Source organism: Anabrus simplex, chromosome 1 (assembly GCF_040414725.1).
Source record: "Anabrus simplex isolate iqAnaSimp1 chromosome 1, ASM4041472v1, whole genome shotgun sequence".
NCBI lineage: Eukaryota > Metazoa > Arthropoda > Insecta > Orthoptera > Tettigoniidae > Anabrus > Anabrus simplex.
Genome location: NC_090265.1, coordinates 588,745,528 through 588,767,904, shown reverse-complemented (window position 1 = coordinate 588,767,904; position 22,377 = coordinate 588,745,528). Strand labels below are relative to the sequence as shown.

Sequence of the window (22,377 nt, the reverse complement as noted above, 5' to 3'; positions counted from 1 at the left end):
AATGTCTATTGTTCACATCATGTATGTGTGTGTGTGTGTGTGTGTGTGTGTGTGTGTGCGCACGCGCTTCTGGCACCTCAACTTTAATTGTGGTTGACACTTCGGTCTGATTTTGTGTAAATAAAAAAATCTTTACCACTTAGTTTGTAATTTATTTAAATTCCTTCGTGATACGTAGTAAATAATGTAGTGTTTAGTGACTTGTTACGTTTACCGCTATACATTTTACAAGTATTTTAGTAAGATTATTGTGTAAGTTTAGGTTATTTAATTGTAGCAATATTTACACTGATGCTTTCACGGCCCGTAATTGTAGAAATAAGCTATTGTGCTTTTGCCGTGTCAGAAAACAAGGTGAAATTCTTTACGTTTCACAGAAAACTCTGCTCTGCGTCTTCAGAAGGAAATCTCGTCTGTTCACGAGCAAGATTTCTCTAATAATGAAGGGAACGAAGGTTTGAATGTAAGAATGCTTTACCGTTGATTTCTAGTAAGTGATATTCTCGTTTGTCACTAGATGGATCACAGAGCACTAGCCTTCTAAGCGGGAGGTGACATCTTCTCAGCTCCAATTAAGATGTTTCTTGTTCGGTTCACGTGGCCGCTCCACACACTGAACTACTCAACACTGACAACTAAACACAATGGTCGCACAACAGTGTTAACTAGCAGTACAACAGCGTAACTGTACCACTCTATACACACACCAACGGTTCCACATACAGTACTCCAAGGCAGTAAACACACGCAGTACTCCGCTCAGAACACGACTATTCTCTGATACTGTTGGAAAACTGATGATTGACAGCCAGCACTCTTGCCGTCCCAGTCCAACTACTGAACTGCCTGTTCGCCGCTAGCCTCCTTTTTATATCCTAATGATGGAGTACTACAATCTTCGCTCTGCTGCATAGGGAAACCAAACAAAGAGAACACTATTGGAGAAACAGCGGCGTGTCCTCGGGCTGGCTGGGAGGTCTGCGGTCTGGCTTAGTCATTCGTTCCAGGAAATGCCAATTACAGAGGACAGGCACGCAACTAAATGTTTGCCCATTTCTGCCGTCGACCATGGCAGTGGTCTGCTTGACTTTCGGAGGACCTACTTGGTCGAAAGCAGCACGCGGTATGGTGCAGGAGTTTATTCTGGTGGTCCTAGTTACCATAAAACATGGCTAAGTATTAATTCATGAAAAAAAAGTCTATTTATATATTACATGTTTCCTTTATCTGTGTGTACCTTTTAAAAACTGTTTATTTTGGAATAAAACTATAATAATAGCTATTATTATAAACGCCCGGTGTTAATTCCTTGGTAATTGTTACTTGGGATAACTACTACTATAGTTGGGGACAAAACATGACGGCCTCAGTTCCTAGAAGCGAGTTGGAAGCTAGTAGTCAATCATACCCTGCACCCTGCTGAGTTAACGAGTTCTAAGTGATCCTTGTTTGTTTTGGAGAGGCTGCCAAACCACTTTCTTCCTCACACTCTGTAGTATTTACCCTTTCATCGTTAGAGTGCAGTAGCCGATTTGGCAACTCTGGCTGCAGTAGAGGTAGTAAATCCTATAAGTCGCTAATAGACACAGAGCTGCCGCTGGAAAGTAGTGGTGTGAGGCGAGGTCGTCATGATTTGTCCCCAACTATACTACTCCCCTGAAGGAGGATGCGGAGCTCCTAGACGGTGACGCCGTCTTTGATGATGATGAAATGAAATGGCGTATGGCTTTTAGCGCCGGGATGTGTCCGAGGACTTCGGCTCGCCAGGTGCAGGGCTTTTGTTTGACTCCCGTAGGCGACCTGCGCGTCGTGATGAGGATGAAATGATGATGAAGACGACACACACACCCTGTCCCCGTGGCAGGGGAATTAATCAATTATGGTTACAATTCCCGAATCGAACCCGGAACCCCTGTGATCAAAGGCCAGCACGCTAACCATTTAGCCATGGAGCCAGACTTTGATGTTGATGCTTGATGTTTAAAGGGGCCTAACATCTAGGTAATCGGCCCCAACGTCGTATTCAGACCAGGTGATTTGCATAGGAGAAGGGGATGTGCGGAGAAGATGAGAGGATTGGCGGCTATGGCCCATGCTAGGAACTGTCCCGGCATTCGCCTTAGTGCAGGGGAATGGAAAAACCACGGGAAACAATTTCTCAGGACAGCCGACGGTGGGAACCAGCTCGTCCCCGTCTCCCGAATACAGAGGCGTAGACCTACGGTAGAGCCGTGGCCACCCGTCTCCTACTCGTTTAGTCAGTAGGAGTACAGAGCTGTCGGACCAGGGACCAGCCATGGCCACTTGCAGGCCGAAGCCTATTCTGCAACCGTCGACCTTTTTTGGGATAAGTAAACGTTCCTCTAAAAATGAGTTAGTAAATAATAGTAACATATAATAGAGTATATTATGCTACGAACCTATAATGGCATGTAATAATACGCGAGTATGTTTATGAAACGAGCGCCTTGATTATAGGCAAGATGCATACGACTGTTTTTGTTCTACCATAATTAAATGTGTAAGTTTTGAGTGTTTACAATATAGCTTACCTTGTTACTTCAAAAACGGTGACCGTCCATTTTGTTCTCGACTATTGCGACAGACTGCAGACATGATATACCCTATTGGCCATTATGAGTGTTCCCGAATAGTTCAACAAGTGGCATGCTGAGAGAAGGGTTGTGGTGTTCAGTGGCGGTGGGCTCTCAGGAGCACAGGAGCACGTGAACACCCAGTTTTATTACATATTTACGCATTCATTCTTTTCTTTCGACCTGATTTCGACAATCGATCGAAAGCATTCGACAATCGACTTATATCGAAGCTCCGTTACACCGACAGTTGTTCGTTTTGACTGACAGTGCAGCGAGCACACTGGATAACGCGCTATTGTGCTGAAGACTATACGCATGCGCAAAGCAGATGACGTCATGGTTTTCTGCACTGATATTCCCATTAGCGAGGAGCACGGTAAGGTACGTGCCTTGTCGTCTAGAGCCACCCTCAACCCAGTGGCAGTATTACAGTTAACCACAAGGGTCCGCCACCTCCCCTATTATGGTTAGCCACAGCCTCCCAGGAGCTACTATTGCATTACATTACCGGTAGATTTCGCTAGTACCCTAATTCTGAATAGGCATTTTGGTGTCTATTCAGACTCTTTTCCAGAAAGAGAACTGAATACAGTGGCGCATATGTATCCCTGCCTAAATAAGACACAGCTGAAGACTGAACTAGAAGTATTGTATATGAGAAATGGCTTTCAGAAAGATGATGGGGCCATTTCCATGTTGCAGTTTCTGCTTGACAATGAACTAGATAGGGACACATTTCCACAAGTATGCGAATTACTCCGAATTGTTGTCACAACCCCAATTACGACATCGGAGCCTGAGAGGTGTTTTTCTACTTTGAATACGAATTAAAACGTTTCTGAGGAACACCATGACTGGAGAACGACTGTCAGCGCTGGCTATGATTGCTATTGAGAAGAGATTTGTCAACATCATCAGTGACTTCAATCGTAAAGTGATTGAGAAATTTGCGCGATTGAAGGACAGAAGGATTGCTTTCCTGTACAAATAATCAGCATTTACGTGAGTTGCTAATCTAAATCCTATCATTTAAATAAGCATGATCTAGTATTGTTGGTTGTACTGCATGCTAAATTGTTTAGAGTAGTGGCTATAATTTGCAAAATGAGAATAATTACCATGTGAAACAGTAGAACCTGACTAACCGATATAATGTGGAGACTATTGGTTCAATTCGGAAATAATTATTTTTAAAAATTTACCCGTAAATGCGGTACACATTCCTTCTATGCTTCTCGTCATATCCAGGTGAACTTCGTGCTGTTTAAAAACCAGGAATAGTGTTCGCAGTGCAGTAAAGCTATTATGAATTTTGCTACTGTTCTACACTAAGACAGCCTGCCCGCGGTGTAGGGGTAGCGTGCCTTCCTCTTACCCGGAGGCCCCGGGTTCGATTCCCGGTCAGGCCAGGGATTTTAACCTGGATCTGAGGGCTGGTTCGAGGTCCACTCAGTCTACGTGATTACAATTGAGAAGCTATCTGACGGTGAGATGGCGGTTAAAAAAGCCAAGAATAACGGCCGAGAGGATTCGTCGTGCTAACCACACGACACCTCGTAATCTGCAGACCACCGGGCTAAGCAGCAGTCGCTTGGTAGGCCATGAGGTTTGGTTTGGTTCTACACTAACACCCAGGTGAAATTCGTGCTGTTTGAAAACCAAGAATAGTACTCGCATCCTTCAATAATCTCAGTGTAGTAAAGTTATTGTGAATTTTACTTTTGTTCTACACTAACAAATTAGTCTCGTATAAAATTTATCCTCGGTTACAGGGGTTCTACCAAAGTATTTGTGAAGAAGGAACCGTACAAGGAACTGTTAGTGAAATGATTTATGTACCTATGTTACTTTTTTGCTGATTTGAGACATGAACAAAAATGTTGTGAACCCCCTAAAAATTTTGTCACGAGCCGCCACTGGTGGTTTTTTATTTATTTTAACATCAAACAAGACAGATTAAAACCAGGCGGGGCGGGTCTATTTTTGCCGTGTTAGCCATGCTAACACCATCTAAAACGAAAGATGAACGAATATGACTACTTAATACACCTGCATTATCATTATAGACAGTTATGCCTTTCAGCGTTCAGTCTGCAAGCCTCTGTGAATTTACTAAGCGTCGCTACAATCCTGTATTTGCAACTAGTGCTGTAGCCTCATTTAGTTCTATACCTCCTATCTTTAAATCGTTAGAAACTGAGTCTAACCATCGTCGTCTTGGTCTCCCTCTACTTCTCTTACTCTACATAACAGAGTCCATTATTCTGAATATTGTTGATCGCAACTGCGAGCTCACTGCATTAGTTTTACTACACCTTGATGCAATCTCACTTACTATATTACCATCCTGGGAAAACACACAACCTAAATACTTGAAATTATCTACCTGTTCCAGCTTTGTATCACCAATCTGACATTCAATTCTGTTGAATTTCTTACCTACTGATATCAATTTAGTCTTCGAGAGGCTAATTTTCATACCATGCTCATTGCACCTATTTTCAAGTCCCAATATATTAGACTGCGGGCTTTCGGCACAATCTACCATTAAGACCAAGTCGTCAGCATAGGCCAGACTGCTTACTACATTTCCACCTGACTGAATCCCTCCCTGCCACTTTATACCTTTCAGCAGATGAACCATGTAAACTACGAACAGCAAAGGTGAAAGATTACAGCCTTGTCTAACCCCTGTAAGTACCCTGAACCAAGAACTCATTCTACTATCAGTTCTCACTGAAGCCCAATTGTCAACATAAATATCTTTGATTTATTTTAATAATCTACATTTAATTGCATAGTCCCCCAGTATGGCGAACATCTTTTCCCTCGGTACCCTTTCATATGCTTTTTCTACATCTACGAAACATAAACATAGTTGTCTATTTCTCTCGTAGCATTTTTCAATTACCTGGCGCATACTGAAAATCTGATCCTGACAGCCCCTCTGTGGTCTGAAACCACACTGGTTTTCATCCAACTTCTTCTTAACCACTGATCGTACCCGCCCTTCCAAGATGACAGTGAATACCTTGCCTGGTATACTAATCAATGAGATTCCTTAATATTACGGTATATATATTGTTTATTTAATTCCGTATACTATATTATAACAACCATAGAGCCTAATTATCTTCCGCATAAATACCACGTTAAAAGACGAAAGCTTCGCATCTGTCGCATGATAAAGATATGCCGACTGTGCGCCCTGTTTGCCGTTTCGCTGAGCCAAACATGTATGTATGTATGTATGTATGTATGTATGTATGTATGTATGTATGTATGTTCAGTCCGTCAGCGATTCCGCTGGTGGGATCTTCAACAGCTCTGCCATCAGCTGTCATAGATGGCTTAGGCATCACTGAAGAGGCAAACATGAGGAGCTTGAATTCAGTCGGGACGCGCTTGCGTATTCGATGCACTCGGAAACATCAAAATCAAAATCTCTTTATTTGCAAATGAGGTGTCTACCTCGGTGGAAAATGGTACACTAAAATACATTATTGTCAAGCACTAAATTTTAAATTAACAAGAGACGAAGAAAATTTTCCTAGAATACAATATTATACAATTTACGCTAATAATTTGTTCTATCAAACACATACATCATCCTTAATAAATTTATATTGTTTATAAAATTCTACTTATAATATCTTACAAACATAGTCAACTCATATACAGTATGTGAAATTACTTCTGATAATAATATACAACTGGTATAAGATTAAAATTAACATTGAATTTATTTACATATTTATATTTTACCCATTTTGGAACCTAAGTAGCATAACGACCTGCTGCGTCTTAACCAGAGCCCCTTTTGCCACCACTTTTCAGAGTTCCTGAAGGGCCTTCACAGCTACCGTAGCGGTCCCAGGGCCCTCGAAGTCCCCACTGTACTTCACCCCTACAGGCAGTCCCCTACTTGGGCTGTCCAAACTCCATAGACCAGGGGATGGAATTAATTTAATCACACATTTTTTATTTACAATATCCTGCACTGGTCGAATGCCCTGTAACATTTCATTTATTTTCTCTGTTGTTGTTTATTATCTTCTTGAATATCTGTACAGATTTTGGAAAAGGATCAAACACTACCCCTGGTAAACTGTTCCACTACTTCACGCCCTTCCCAATGAATGAAAATTTACCCCAATCGCTTCTGCTAAAATTCCTTCTAATTTTGTACTTGTGGTCAGTTCTACCAATATAATTATTTTCCAACTGAAGCCTCTCACGGATATCTCTCCATGCTTTTCTCCTGTATAGGCTCTATATAATCCTATAAGTCTAGTTTTCTCCCTTCTCTTACTTAAAGGTTCCCAACCAAGTTCCTTTAGCATTTCTGATACACTACTCTTTCTCCTGAAATCCTCTGTTACAAACCTTGCTGCTTTCCTCTGCACACCATCTAGTTCTTTTATTAGGTATTCTTGGTGAGGATCCCAAACACTGTTTGCATATTCCAATAATGGACGAACCATCCTTAAGTAACTTTTTTTCTTTTAATTCTTTGTTGCATCCTTTAAGTAGCCTCATTATGACATGTAACGATCTGTATGCTTTCCCAATAATGTCATCAACATTGCACAGAGCTGAGCATGCTAGTTAGCAGGCTCGCGTGTGTGCCATAATGTTGGCTATTGAGTGTATGATTCGAAGCAGTGTATCGATTCATTCAATTGTCCGAGTGAATCGATTCACAGGAACGGCGAACTCACGGCACACGATTCAGATGACTCGCAGCAGACAGTGCGCACTCACAGATCAGTGAGACACAATACAACCACGGCTCACTAGCGGGACACTGGACAATGGCGGGGAGCCAAACTTCCCCTGCAGCGAGACAGAGAGAGCCATGGCACACTGAAAGAATCGTACGCAGTCACTGATCAGTGAGACACAACACACACACGGTTCATTATTGGTACACTGGACATTGGCGGGGAGCTGAACTTCCGCTGCAGCGATACATACAGAGCCATGGCACACTGAAAGAATCGTTTGCTATAACAGACGCTCGCACTCAGCTCATTTGTAAAAATACCCACTAAAGCAGATTTATTTGTAGTGTTTAAAAGGTAGTCAAAATATAATTCCAAAGTAAGCCTACCTAGCTCGTAAGTAGGTAGGCTATTAGGGTATTCTATTTACCGTATTAGTTTAATCAATCAGTATGTTTATAACTAGTTGACATTCAACAATTAATTAAACTCAGCTCTCCAGCCTACCCGCCTGGTTGAGTGGCTCAGACGGTTGAGGCCTGGCCTTCTGAGCCCAACTTGGCAGGTTCGATCCTGGCTCAGTCCGGTGGTATTAGAAGGTGCTCAAATACGTCAGCCTCGTGTCGGTAGATTTAGTGGCACGTAAAAACTTCTGCGGGACTAAATTCTGGTACCTCGGCGTCTCCGAAAACCGCAAAAGTAGTTAGTGGGACGTAAAGCCAATAACATTATTATCTAGCCTATCATATGACTATGAGTCATGCTCATGACCACTCGAAATTGTCTGTTTTATATTGGGAAGAACCGCTCGGTATTCTCTCAGATCGTATGTCGCATCATAGCACAATACTTCAATAATCGAATCACGCAGGGGCATATTCTCCTTGCATGCAAGGCATTCATTGCATGCGTTATGATAGGGCGAAGAACTGTCTGAAGAACGATTTGAGATTGTTTCAAGTCAAGTGTTGACACTTTCATCTCTTAGAAGTTCAAAATGTCCGCGCAACTGCACTGGTTCCGTTGCTTGACTACGTGTGGTGCTGGTGTAGTCTCGCCATCTACTCCACTGTAGATGAAAGAGAAAGCAATGGGGAAGTTAAGGACGTAACGCATTCAATCTTTAAATTGCCTCCGAATGATGTCGCTGCAATTCATGTTTGGTCACCATCCATGTGCTACCCTCTGCCATCTGTTAACAACTTGAAGAAAGTCGGCATGCCCAAGCTTAGAGCGAGCGGGAACCACTGATTACCCCCTAATGAGAACCCAACGTGACGAAAGTGACCACTGTCACTGGAGTGATTTACTTCCAGTGCTTGAGTAGTGGCTGAGAAGGGAGTTCATTCATTGTGTTTTGTTGATTAGTGAATTAATTAATTGTGTGATCTTTCTGTGCTATTCAATGTGTTCGATATTTTATGTTTTAACGATGGATGAGTCTGAAACAGCCTGCCTCCTTGGTGTAGTGGTTAGTGTGAGTAGCTGCCACCCCCGGACGCCCGGGTGATTCGATTCCCTGCTCTCCCACGAAATTTGAAAAGTGGTGCGAGTACTGGAACGGGGTCCACTCAGCCTCGGGAGGTCAGCTGAGTTTGATTCCCATCTCGGCCATCCTCGGAGTAGTTTTCCGTGTTTTTCCACTTCTTCTCCAGGCAAATGCCGGGATGGAACCTAACTTAGGCCACGGCCGCTTCCTTTCCCCCACAAGGCCCCTGTTCAGCATACCACGTGAGACCGCCTGGGCGAGGTACTACTCACCTTCCCAGTTGTATCCCCATCTAAATGTCTCACGCTCCAGGGCACTGCCCTTGAGACGGTAGAGGTGGAATCCTTCGCTTAGTCTGAGGGAAAAGCCAACCCTGGAGGGTAAACGGATTAAGAAAGAAAGAAAGAAAGAAAGAAAGAAAGAAAGAAAGGCTCTCTGAAAAACCTTTTACAACCCGTTCGTTTGATGAAAATTTAACATTTAAATTAAAAAACAGAAAACAAGAAAATGTTCACAGTAAAACTGCTCGGCTCTCAGATACGTTTATGTTGTTGAAAGATTGCGTGGTTCCTATAATGTGACTTCTGACAGGACAGCGAATGCATTGGTGTGTCTTGCGATTGAGTGTCTGGATAACTTTGCCGTGAAAAATTAGTTGCGGAGACTTTTGATGGAGCGGTGGTGCTTGCAGGTCACCTGAATGGTGTGCAAGCTAAATTAAAAGAAGTGGTTTCTGAGGCTGTATTCACCCACTGCTACGCTCACGAACTTAATTGTATTCCTTCTCAAGCTGTTTAATGCGCGAAAGAATGTCGTACGTTCTTCGCAACGATGAGTGGTTTTGCGACTTTCCTTTCTTTTGCTATTTGCTTTACGTTGCACCGACACAGATAGACCTTATGGCGAATGGAACAGGAAAGGCCTAGGAATGGGAAGTAAGCGGCCGTGGCCTTAACTAAGGTACAGCCCCAGCATTTGGCTGGTGTGAAAGTGGGAAACCGCGGAAATTATCTTCGGAGCTGCCGACAGTGGGGTTCGAACCTGCTACCTACCGGATGCAAGCTCACAGATGCGCGCCCTTAACCACACGGCCAACTCGCTCGATGTGACATTTTTTAGCAGTTCTTCTAAGAGAACTTTCCTGCTGCATAGTGTCCTCAAGAAAAGGTTTCCTTAAGTTAGCTCCAATAAGGTGGAACTATTCTAGCCGATTAGTACAGACCTCTCCAAGAACTTCACGACTATTTTGGAGGAACCTGGGAACTAGGATAACTTTACAATCAATGAGGCAAGCGGCTTTCTTGCGAAGTTAACGAAATTTCAGTTCAATTTTCTTCTGAATATTTTTAATGAAATGTTTTCATTGATTGGTGTCACATATAGGCCTAACATCCTTCAGTCTAAGACCCTAGATCACGCATTTTACACCAGCGAAGTGAATACATTAGAAACTAAAGTGTCAATAATGCGAAACAGTGGATTTGCTAGTGTCTGGGACAGAACAAAGATACATTTGATCCACCAATGAAAAGAAGAAAGGAAAAAACTTCATTTTCGGTTAAAGATTAGTATAGGAGGGTTTACCTGGAAATGCATGATATACTTAAGGAAATGGAAATTGTAACACCATGAAGGCATTGGTTGTTTGTGTTGATTTTCAAGATATGGAACGATGCCATGTAGGTATGTAAACGATCAAGGTTTCAGACCCATTGGATTGTTGCTACAGATCTCCCCACGTGATTGGTTGCCCGTCAAACATGCCTCGACGACAGAGAAGAGCACGCTATCAACAACTGTCGCCGTTTGAGAGGGTTCGGAAAATTGGGCTGTGTGAGGCTGGATTATCGCTAAGGACTGTCGCTGCACGTGTTGGCCGACAGGCATCTACGGTACAACGTGTATGGCAGCAGTGGTCAAATGAAGGTACCCACACTCGTAGGCTCCTTTTATAGTTACATGCCACATGCTACACGCCACACGCCAAGCATGTGAATTAACATTGTTTAAATGGGACCATTTTATACTTACCTGCTCCCGTCTCGCGGTCGCTTCCTCCCGCCAGGCATGTGACTGAGGCGGGTCGGGACGAGCAGGTGGCCGCCACGCCTGACATGTCACGCCGCGCGGGTGGGACCAAAACCTTATGGGAATGTTTATAGTTGACGCTTCATGCCGGGCGGTTCAGTACAGTTTGTGGTGTAGTCTAGTGCTAACCAGGACAATGGATGCTGGATTAGATACGGAACTGCTCATTAGCGAATGCAGTGTAGATCGGTATTATGGGATCCAGGTAACGAAGACTACAAAAATCGAGATCTCCGGAATAAGGCGTGGGAGTAAATCTGCAGCGTTATCACCCCTACGTATGAAGAAAGATTCATATAATGCACACTCTCGAAACCAAACCGATTCGGGTCAGTCCCAATTGAGCGATGTCCTCCCAAACCAACCTTGTACATCTTTGTCTGATCCAGGGCAATTCCAAATTTACTATAATGATCCACATCAACGCCGGCCATCATATATTTGCCTAGATGAATCTACACATTCTTGGAAATCAGCAAGTTCTGAATAGTTTTAAATGTGAAATGACTAGTCAGCAATATACAAAGGACATTAACGTTACTCAAAGCTAAAGTTACAAACATAATGTTAGAAATAATTTACATTTAGTTGTTTACATGGTATTTTATATAATGTTCTTTGTATTTAACACATCTGTAGATTGTAGTTTCACAGAACCGCTCTATTGGACGAATGGACAGGAAGTGTTTTCTTGTAATATCGAACTGACATTCTATTTTTCCAAATAATTCATCAAATGATTTTGGGGTCATCCTAAAGTTTCAAGATGGCGACTACTGTGTGTGAGTCTGTGATATCCGTAGTAGATAATGGTGTAAGATGCAGTGAAAAATGTGGCAAATGCAGAAGAGTAGTTAAAAATGGGATTCTGTGTCGTAAGTGTGATGAATGGTACCATTTTCGTTGTGCAAATATTGTAAATAGGACTGATATTGAAGAAAGTGAGTGGCTGTGTCCCGAGTGTAAACAAACTGAGAGTGAGGCAGAACAACAAGAAAGAGAGACTTACGAAACTATAATTAAGATTTTAGGAGTGCTACAAGAGGACTTATGCGCTCTGAAACATGAAAATGAAAGCTTAAAGGTCAGAATAAAGAAACTGGAAGATAAAGAAGACATTGGAGAAGAAAGATCGCCGTGGACGGAAGTGACGCGTGGCCATTTTAGGCCTAATGTTAAACATATGGGAGAAACTACGTACAACTTAAAACCGGGAAAAAACTCGTTGCAGTGCCAAAATAGATTTCAGTTATTGTAGCAAGTTCCAGAAGAAGACACACCAAGTTTTCCAAATAATTTTAAATCCAGTGGAGGTAAGCTACAGAAGAAAACCAACCGAAAGTCAAGATCGCCAAAGATTCATCCCTACGCAGACAGTCAAGGGCGGGGTATGGCAGAAGGCATAAAGGAAGAGCTGCAGAATCCAGAGACTGAGGTTTTAGGACTAATAAAACCAGGTGCCAAAACTGAAGACGTCCTTTCAAGTTGTGATCCTGTGTTAGAGAAGGACAATTATGTGGTGATTGTGAGTGGTACAAATGACATTGCTGCAAATGAAGGTGAGGAATTAATTACGACTTTCAGAGGTAAGATTTCTAAACTACCTGACTCAAAAGTAATTGTAGTAAATGTGCCACCCAGGTTTGACCTTTTAGAGGACTCATGTGTGAACAAAGCTGTACATGATGTAAATATAAAAATCAAGAGATTAAGTAAGAGTTTTAGAAATGTCTATGTAGTAGATACTTTAGGTCTTGGCAGGCAAATGTTCACTAGACATGGGTTACATCTAAATGGTAATGGAAAAGCAACTCTCTGTAGACAAATTGCTACAATTATCAACAGAGATTTGCAAACTAATCTGTACTTAAGAAAACCCATACCACTAAACTGGCACATACAGGGAAACTTGCCAGAAAACCCAGACCCTTAAATCAAGATCTATGTACAAGGATCTGGGTTCCAGGGAAGTTCCCAACTCATGAGTCAAACGTTACCCAATTGCAACAGTCAAGTTTTAGGGAGGAAGGAGGTCTGAGATTGCTCTTGGTAAACTGTCAGAGTGTAGTAAATAAACAATTAAAATTCGGTACATTGATGGAATCTTATGAGACGGATGTGGTGATAGGAGTGGAATCGTGGTTGAGAGAAGGGGTGGGTAATACAGAAGTATTTCCAGAAGGGTATACAGTCTATCGTAGAGACCGAGGAGATAAAAAGGGAGGAGGGGTATTTATTCTGGTGACGGAAACTTATTGTTCGCATGAATGGTTTACTGGTGAAAGGGATGAAATATTAGGGATAAAATTAGTTTGTGACAATATGAAGGAGGTGGGAATTATAGGAACATATAGGCCTGGAAGAGAGGAAAGAGACATGGAAATATTTGAGAAAATAATAGATTATACTCATAAAAACACTAATAATGATATGGTAATAATTGGGGGAGATCTAAACTTGCCTGGAGTTGAATGGAATGGAGCTGCAAGTGAAGCCCATGAACAGAAACTGGCAAATAAGTTAATTTGGGAGGGAGGATTTACACAAGTAGTACAAGAACCGACTCGTCTCAATAACTTGCTAGATGTATTCTTGGTTAAACCATGGGAAATTGTTGATAAAACTGAGGTAATTGAAGGAATAAGTGACCATAAGGCTGTAATAATGGATGTAGGACTTGTACCAAAAATGCTTAATAAGAGGGTCACAAAAGACAAGAAATTATACAGAAAAACTAAAGTTGATGAATTTGGGACTTACCTTAAATCACAATTCAGTTGTTGGATAAGTGAAGGGAATAATGTGGATACACTTTGGGCTAAATTTAAAGGAATCATTTGGGAAGGAGAGAAGAGATTTGTACCTGTTAAGAAGGGTAAAATGACCTCAGACCCTGTTTATTACACAAGGGAAATAAGAAAATTAAAAAGAAAATGTAGAATAGTAAACAGGAAAATCAAAGAAGGTAGGGAGAGTAGAGAAAGTAGAAAACAGCTAATGAGGGAACTGAATAGAGTGAAAAAGGAAGCAAAAGAGAATTATATGAACGGCATTCTTCAAGAGGGTAATGACCACAAAGGGAAATGGAAAAAGCTGTATTCATATATTAGGAATCAAAAAGGAAAAGGAATCCAAATTCCTACAATGGCGGGAGAAGGGGGTGAACACTATTTAACAGATACTGAGAAAGCAAACCTCTTTAGTAGGGAATTCCGAGATTCAGTAGAAGATTGTCAGGACTTGGAAACCATAACAGAAGATAGAGAGGGAGAGACACAGAGGGAAACAAGAAGCTTCTCATTCACAAATGAAGATATTTTCAGAGAAATCCAACTGCTTCAGCAAGGAAAAGCAGCAGGAAGTGATCAAATTACTGGGGAGGTATTAAAGACAATGGGGTGGTATATAGTGCCTTATTTAAAATTTCTCTTTGACTATGTCATAAATAATAGTGTGATACCAAAGGAATGGAAGGAATCCATAATAATACCAATTTATAAAGGAAAGGGTGATAAAAGGAAACCAGAGAACTACAGACCAATCAGCCTGACCAGTATAGTTTGTAAAATACTGGAGAGTTTAATATCAAAGTACATCAGAGGGATATGTGATGATAAAAATTGGTTCATGAGGAGCCAGTATGGATTTAGAAAGAAATTTTCTTGCGAGGCACAACTGGTGGGATTTCAGCAGGACATATCAGATCAGTTAGATTCAGGAGGCCAGTTAGATTACATAGCCATAGATCTTTCCAAAGCCTTTGATAGAGTGGAACATGGAATATTATTAAAGAAATTGGAGGGAATAGGATTGGATGTAAGGGTTATACGTTGGATAAGAACATTTCTAAATTCAAGGGTTCAGAAAGTCAAAGTAGGAAATAATATATCACAGGAAGAGAAAGTCTGGAAGGGAATTGCACAGGGTAGTATAATCGGTCCGTTACTTTTCTTAATATACGCAAATGATTTAGGGAACAATATAACATCGAAAATAAGATTGTATGCAGATGACATAATTGTTTATAGGGAAATAAATAACATTGAGGATTATTCAGAATTACAAAGGGACCTTGACAGTATCCAAGAATGGGTTGAAGAAAATAATATGAAGATTAATGGAGACAAATCAACTGTTACAACATTTACAAACAGGAGCTTTAAAACTGAATTTGAATATACTTTGGATGAGGTAGTTATCCCAAAAGATGGCAAGTGCAAATACTTAGGTGTGTGATTTGAAAGTAATTTGCACTGGAAGGGTCATGTTGATGACATTGTTGGGAAAGCATACAGATCAATACATGTCATAATGAGACTACTTAAAGGATGCAACAAAGAATTAAAAGAAAAAAGTTACTTAAGTATGGTTCGTCCATTATTGGAATATGCAAACAGTGTTTGGGATCCTCACCAAGAATACCTAATAAAAGAACTAGATGGTGTGCAGAGGAAAGCAGCAAGGTTTGTAACAGGGGATTTCAGGAGAAAAAGTAGTGTATCAGAAATGTTAAAGGAACTTGGGTGGGAAACTTTAAGTAAGAGAAGGGAGAAAACTAGACTTATAGGATTATATAGAGCCTATACAGGAGAAGAAGCATGGGGAGATATCCGTGAGAGGCTTCGGTTGGAAAATAATTATATTGGTAGAACTGACCATAAGTACAAAAATAGAAGGAATTTTAGCAGAAGCGATTGGGGTAAATTTTCTTTCATTGGGAAGGGCGTGAAGGAGTGAAACAGTTTACCAGGGGTAGTGTTTGATCCTTTTCCAAAATCTGTACAGATACTCAAGAAGAGAATAAACAACAACAGAGATAATAAATTAAATGTTAGAGGGCATTCGACCAGTGCAGGATATTGTAAATAATAAATGTGTGTGATTAAATTAATTCCATCCCCTGGTCTAAGGAGTTTGGACAGCCCAAGTAGGGGACTGCCTGTAGGGGTGAAGTACAGTGGGGACTTCGAGGGCCCTGGGACCGCTACGGTAGCTGTGAAGGCCCTTCAGGAACTCTGAAAAGTGGTGGCAAAAGGGGCTCTGGTTAAGACGCAGCAGGTCGTTATGCTACTTAGGTTCCAAAATGGGTAAAATATAAATATGTAAATAAATTCAGTGTTAATTTTAATCTTATACCAGTTGTATAGTATTATTAGAAGTAATTTCACATACCGTACTGTATATGAGTTGACTATGTTTGTAAGATATTATAAGTAGAATTTTGTAAACAATATAAATTTATTAAGGATGATGTGTGTGTTTCATAGAAAAAATTATTAGCGTAAATTGTATAATATTGTATTCTAGGAAATTTTCTTCGTCTCCTGTTAATTTAAAATTTAGTGCTTGACAATAATGTATTTTAGTGTACCATTTGCCTCCGAGGTAGACACCTCATTTGCAAATAAAGAGATTTTGATTTTTGATTTTGAAAATAATTAAAAATATTTTTTTGTCCTCTCGTAGGTCAGTGTAAAGGGTTTTGAAAGCTCCTATCATATACTGTATATTTGAATGTTCAGAGGATGAAAACTGAAATGCCTTTTCATCTTTTTTTACTGCCATTATCTCGCAGAGGTATGCAGCTGCGAATACTTTAGATGTAAAATCTGCCATTGTACCTGCTCGACAGATACGAAACTATAAAAGGGTCCTTTTCAAGTGCGAACGCCACATGCCTGGCTTCAAGCATATGGCATGTAGCATGTGGCATGTAAGTATAAAAGGAGCCGTAGAACTGGCACAGGCCCAGCGCGACACGACTGTGAGAGAGGATCGCCGCATCATTTGGATGGCCCGGATGGAAACCCATGCAACAGCAGCGTAAATTCGAGCAGCTGTGACACCCCACGTTACACAACAAACAGTTGGTAATCGCCTGCGTGCAGCTGGCTTACGAGCCCGTGTCCCTGCAGAAGATGTTCCATTGACCCCACAACAGTGACGTGTAAGGCTGGCCTGGTGTCGAGAAAGGTCGACATGGATCGACGAATGGCATAGGGTCTTTAGTGATGAATCGCGCTTCTGTCTTGCCCGCAGTGATCGCCGGAATCATGTGCGCCGACGTACCGGGGAGAGGGGCCGCCCTGATCTTATTGTCGAGAGGCACACAGGGCCAACACCAAGCAGTATGGTCTGGGGAGCTATTTGGTTTAATGTGAAATCACAATTAGTGTTTGTTGAGGGCACTATAACTGCTCGACAGTACGTTGATAGGGTACTCAATCCCGTGGTTGTTCCTATGATGGCGAACATTGCTAATGGGATGTTTCAACAGGACAATGCCCGGGTTCACACTGCACGCATCTCCAGAGAAGCTCTCCACGACATCACACACTTTAGAATGGCCCGCCAGATCCCGGATCTCATTCCTATCGAGCACGTGTGGGACATGATGGGTCGACAACTGACCAACCGTCAGGTCCTAGGAAAGGTAGATGCTGCATACAGGAAAATCAAGCAAACCTTTGGAGAAAGGAAAACTAGGTTATGGATATTAAGAGCTCAGATGGAAAACCGCTTCTAGGGAAAGAAGACAAGGCATAAAAATGGCAGGAACATATCAAAGAGTTGTATCAAGGTAAGGACGTAGATGATATGGTTCTGTAACAAGAAGACGCTGTTGATGCTGACGAAATGGGAGACCCAATTTTGAGGTCAGAATTCGACAGAGCTTTGAGAGGCCTAAATAGGAACAAAGCACCTGGAACTGATTACATTCCCTTGAATTACTGACTGGCGTAAGAGAAACCAGCACGGTGAGGTTATTCCATTTAGTGTGCAAGATGCATGAGACAGGAGAAGTGCCATCCGATTTTCGGCAGAATGTTGTTATACCTATTCTCAAGAAATCCGGTGCTGACAAGTGTAAGAACTACCGCACCATTAGTTTGGTATCTCATGCCTGCAACATTCTAACACATGTTATTTACAGAAGAATGGAAAGACAAGTTGAAACCGACTTGGGAGAAGATCAATTTGACTTCAGAAGAAATGTAGGAACACGTGAAGCAATCCTGACTTTACGTCTAATCTTAGAGGATCGAATTAAGAAGGGCAAGCCCACATACATATGGCATTTGATAATGTTGATTGGACCAAGCTGTTTGAGATTCTGAAGGTGATCGAGATCAGGTACCGAGAAAGAATAATTATCTACAATCTATATAAAAATCCGTATGCAGTGATAATAATTGAGGGCTATGAAAAAGAAGCAGCAATCCAAAAGGGTGAGGCAAGGTTGCAGTTTGACCCCTCCTTTTCAATGTTTATGTAGAATAGGCAGTAAAAGAAATCAAAGAATTTGGAAAGAGAATCACAATCCAAGGAGAGGAAATCAAAACCCTGAGATTTGCCGATGATATTGTTATTTTATCTGAGACTGCAGAAGAACTGGAGAAGTTGCTGAATGGTATGGATGAAGTCTTGGGTAAGGAGTACAAGATGAAAATAAATAAGTCCAAAGCAAATGTAATGGAGTTCAGTCGTACGAAGTCAGGTGATGCAGGAAATATTAGATTAGGAAATGAAGTCTTAAAGGAAGTAGATGAATATTGTTACTTGGGTAGTAAAATAACTAACGATGGCAGAAGTAAGGAGGGCATAAAATGCAGGCTAGCACAAGCAAGGAGGGCCTTTCTTAAGAAAAAAAATTGTTCACTTCGAACATTGATATAGGGATTAGAAAAATGTTTTGAAGACTTTCGTTTGGAGCGTGTCATTGTATGGTAGTGAAACATGGACGACGCTCAGAAAGAAAGAAAATATAAGCTTTTGAAATGTGGTGTTGTAGAAGAATGCTGAAAGTGAGATGGGTAGATCGAGTCACGAATGAAGAGATACTGAATCGGATAGGCGAAAGGAGATCGCTGTGACTAAATTTGACAAGAAGAAGAGGTGGAATGATAGGTCACATCTTAAGACACCCAGGACTCGTGCAGTTGATTTTTAGGGAAGTGTAGAGGGTAAGAACGTTAGGGGTAGACCAAGGTATGACTATGCAGATGTGGGATGCAGCAGTTATGTAGAAATGAAAAGGTTAGCACAGGATAGTGTGGCATGGAGAGATTTAGATTTAGATTTATTATTTTTCTTTAGATCTACAGTAATAATACCCATTTGATCCGTTATAAAGAAAAATAACAATGTCCAGCCTAAGCCAAATTACATACTACTAACTTGGTGGACCCTACACAGGCGGAATACCGGACAACCATGCAAGGTTCCACCCCTAGCTAAATCTGTTAAGCTGCCTCTAACATGGACGGATGACCGGCTCACATGCTAGGGCACCCCCTATCTCTAAATTAAGCCTATAACTAATTACAACATTAAATCTATACTAATCTATCTTAAGCTGCCTCTAACATGGACGGATGACCAGCTCACATGCTAGGGCACCCCCTACGTCTAAATTAAGCCTATAACTAATTACAACATTAAATCTATACTAGTTCTAAATCTATACTAATCTATCCTAAGCTGCCTCTAACATGGACGGATGACCAGCTCACATGCTAGGGCACCCCCTACATCTGAATTAAGCCTATAACTAATTACAACATTAAATCTATACTAATTCTATCCTAGTACCTCTTATCATTAACTAATAAATCAAAACCAATACTGTCTCAATACACATAAATACACCTTCACTTGAATAAATACCCTCTAAACTTCGCTATCTTTCCTAATATCCATAAATACACCTTCACTTGAAAAAATACCCTCTAAACTTCGCTATCTCTTTTAATATCCATCCATCGAACTCAACAATCATTCACTTCATTTCCATGCCACATATCATTACATATCTACCTCTTATCATAAAGACACCTTTACTAGAATAAATACCCACTAAACTTCGCTATCTTTCTTATCATCCATTCGCCACCATGCCCCTGCTGAACATACACACAAACCTTTGCACATTCCATTCCTCCTACATTTCCTCTACTTGTCTCTCTCAGGGTTGCTGATTCCATGCTTCAGCGGTATTATGAATGTCACAGACCCCATACACGCTAACCTTAGCACATTCCATTCCTACTACATTTCCTCTACTTGACTCCCTTGTGGTTGCTGATTCCATACTTCCGTTGCACTCACATTCTGCTACTACGTATTCTACTCATGTTGCAACTTTGTCACTGCACTACCTATCTATTCCTGCTCATCTCATTCAACCATGCTTAATCTAATTAAATAATCATCTAAAACCAACTTTGCTTGCCGATTTACCATTAACTATATAAATCACTTACCAATACCATTTAAACTTCGCTACCTCTCTTAACATTCATCCATCATCGTCATACTTAACACTTCAATTCCAGTCCTCATTCACTTTACAATTATAATACACATTAAGACATCTTTACTTGAATAAATACCATCTAGACTTCGCTACCCCTCTTCTCATCCATCCATCGAATTCAACAATCTATCCATCTTATATCTCAAGTCTCATTACTTGAATAAGTACCATACAATTACAGTACACTTAAAAACACCTTATCACCTCGCTACCTCTCTTATCATTCATCCATCATACCATACACATGCAGATACCATCACTTCTTTACTTTAACCATTACAATGCCCTTCGAACTCAACAATCCATCCATCTTATATCTCAAGACACCATTATATAAATAAGTGCCATACAATTACAGTACACTTAAAAACACCTTATCACCTCGCTACCTCTCTTATCATTCATCCATCATATATCTATTATCATCACCTTTCATATTTAACACTTCAATTCCAGTAGATACCATCCAACCTCCTTTATATCTCCAAACTCGTAACAATTACACTACACATATAGACATCATTACTTGAGTAAGTACCATCTAAACTTCGCTACCTCTCTTATCATCCATCCATCTAAACTCTGATCCAACTTCTAAACATCAATACATATCTACCTCTTATCATTCTTCACTTGAATAATATCCTCTAAGCTTCACTACCTCTCTTATCATCCATCCATCGCACTCCACAATCATTCTCTTCAATTCCATACCACATATCCTTACATATATACCTCTTATCATTAACTAATAAATCACTCACCAAAACGATCTCCGTCATGCCATCACTTGAATAAATACCATACACTTGGTCTATCCATCTTCTACCTAAAGACACCATCACTTCAATTACAATTATACTACACATACAGGCACCATTACTTGAGTAAATACACACATACAAACACCACCATAACTACGCTTCTGTCCTCCATCATAGGCAAACTATGTTACTTACTACTGTTACTTGACTTTTTACTTCTCGTAATTATTCCTTCCATTTTTCCTTTTTTGTCCCATAGGTCCTTCAAACTCAAGCTTCTCCCTTTGATCCCGGCACTTCTTACTTCTGCTTCCTCCCTCAAACCATTATTCTCGCTCCGATTCTGTCCGTTTGTCTTCCCCTGTGGTTCTTTTTCTTCCCTCGCGCAAACTTCCGACACTAATTCGTCCATTAAATTCCTGACTACTTCCATTCTTCTTGCATTTACTTTTTCTTCAGCTCTTTTCATGATCTCTTCCCAGGAACCCCATCTACTCAGTGTTCCTTCATTTACAGTATGTACATCAGCCCTGGTAGTTTCTTCTTGCCTCGAACTGTCAGCCCTGCTAGTTTCTTCTTGCCTCAAACTCTCATCCATTAATTTCAGTTTCGATATTGTCCACTTTCGGGTCCAATTCCTGTCGCTCACCACGAGTATCTGACCACTAATATACGCTTTCAATCCCTGAATTTTTGCTTTCACAAGATGTTTCTTAAGAATTTTAAAATTTCTACTCTCTTCTCTTCCGAAATCTCTCTTAATTCTAATGTTCTCACACTGTAGATTACCAGCGTTCCTTATCACTATGTCTGCCATCAATGAAGATAGCAGCGACACTTTTATGGGCCTGTGCCCTCCCACCTTGCCAACTCTCTCCACATTGTCTATATCTACCTCACTGAAATTTATTTTCATTTTTTTTTTGTATAACATCTACCACTTTGTAAATAATGTCCACTTTAGATTCTGCCTTGTCTTCCTCCACCCCATAAATAAATATGGATTTCTTCTTGCGCTCCTGTCTGCAGAATTCGATTTCTTTCTTCAGGTTTACCATCTCTTCATCCATATTTTTTATTTTCTCTCTTAGTGACACCAGTTCTTTCTCGCTGCCTTCTATCATCGCCTTCGTATTCTTCATATAATCCTGGATCCACTGTCTCGTCTTTTCTTGCTCCTGGCCTTGTTCTTGAAGCATTTTCTTTAATTGTTCAAACGGACATACCTCCTGTATTACTTCTCTTACTACTTTCCTCATAACCTCTACGTCTACCCAATTCATCGTATCTATCTCCTTGCCGACCGCTTGACCTTACCGCTTCCTCACTCTTAATCCACTCCACTCAGCAGGCGCACGCCACACGACACGTCCGTCCTCCTCACTGGCTTAAGCTAGAC

The 22,377-nt window shown here is 40.9% G+C and overlaps 1 protein-coding gene across 2 annotated transcripts in view; it reads left to right on the top strand.

Annotated features, from left to right (window-relative positions):
• LOC136870551 (methanethiol oxidase) overlaps positions 1-22,377 on the top strand; it is a 230,781-nt gene that overhangs the window by 65,673 nt on the left and 142,731 nt on the right. The gene's annotated exons all lie outside the window — the stretch shown is intronic.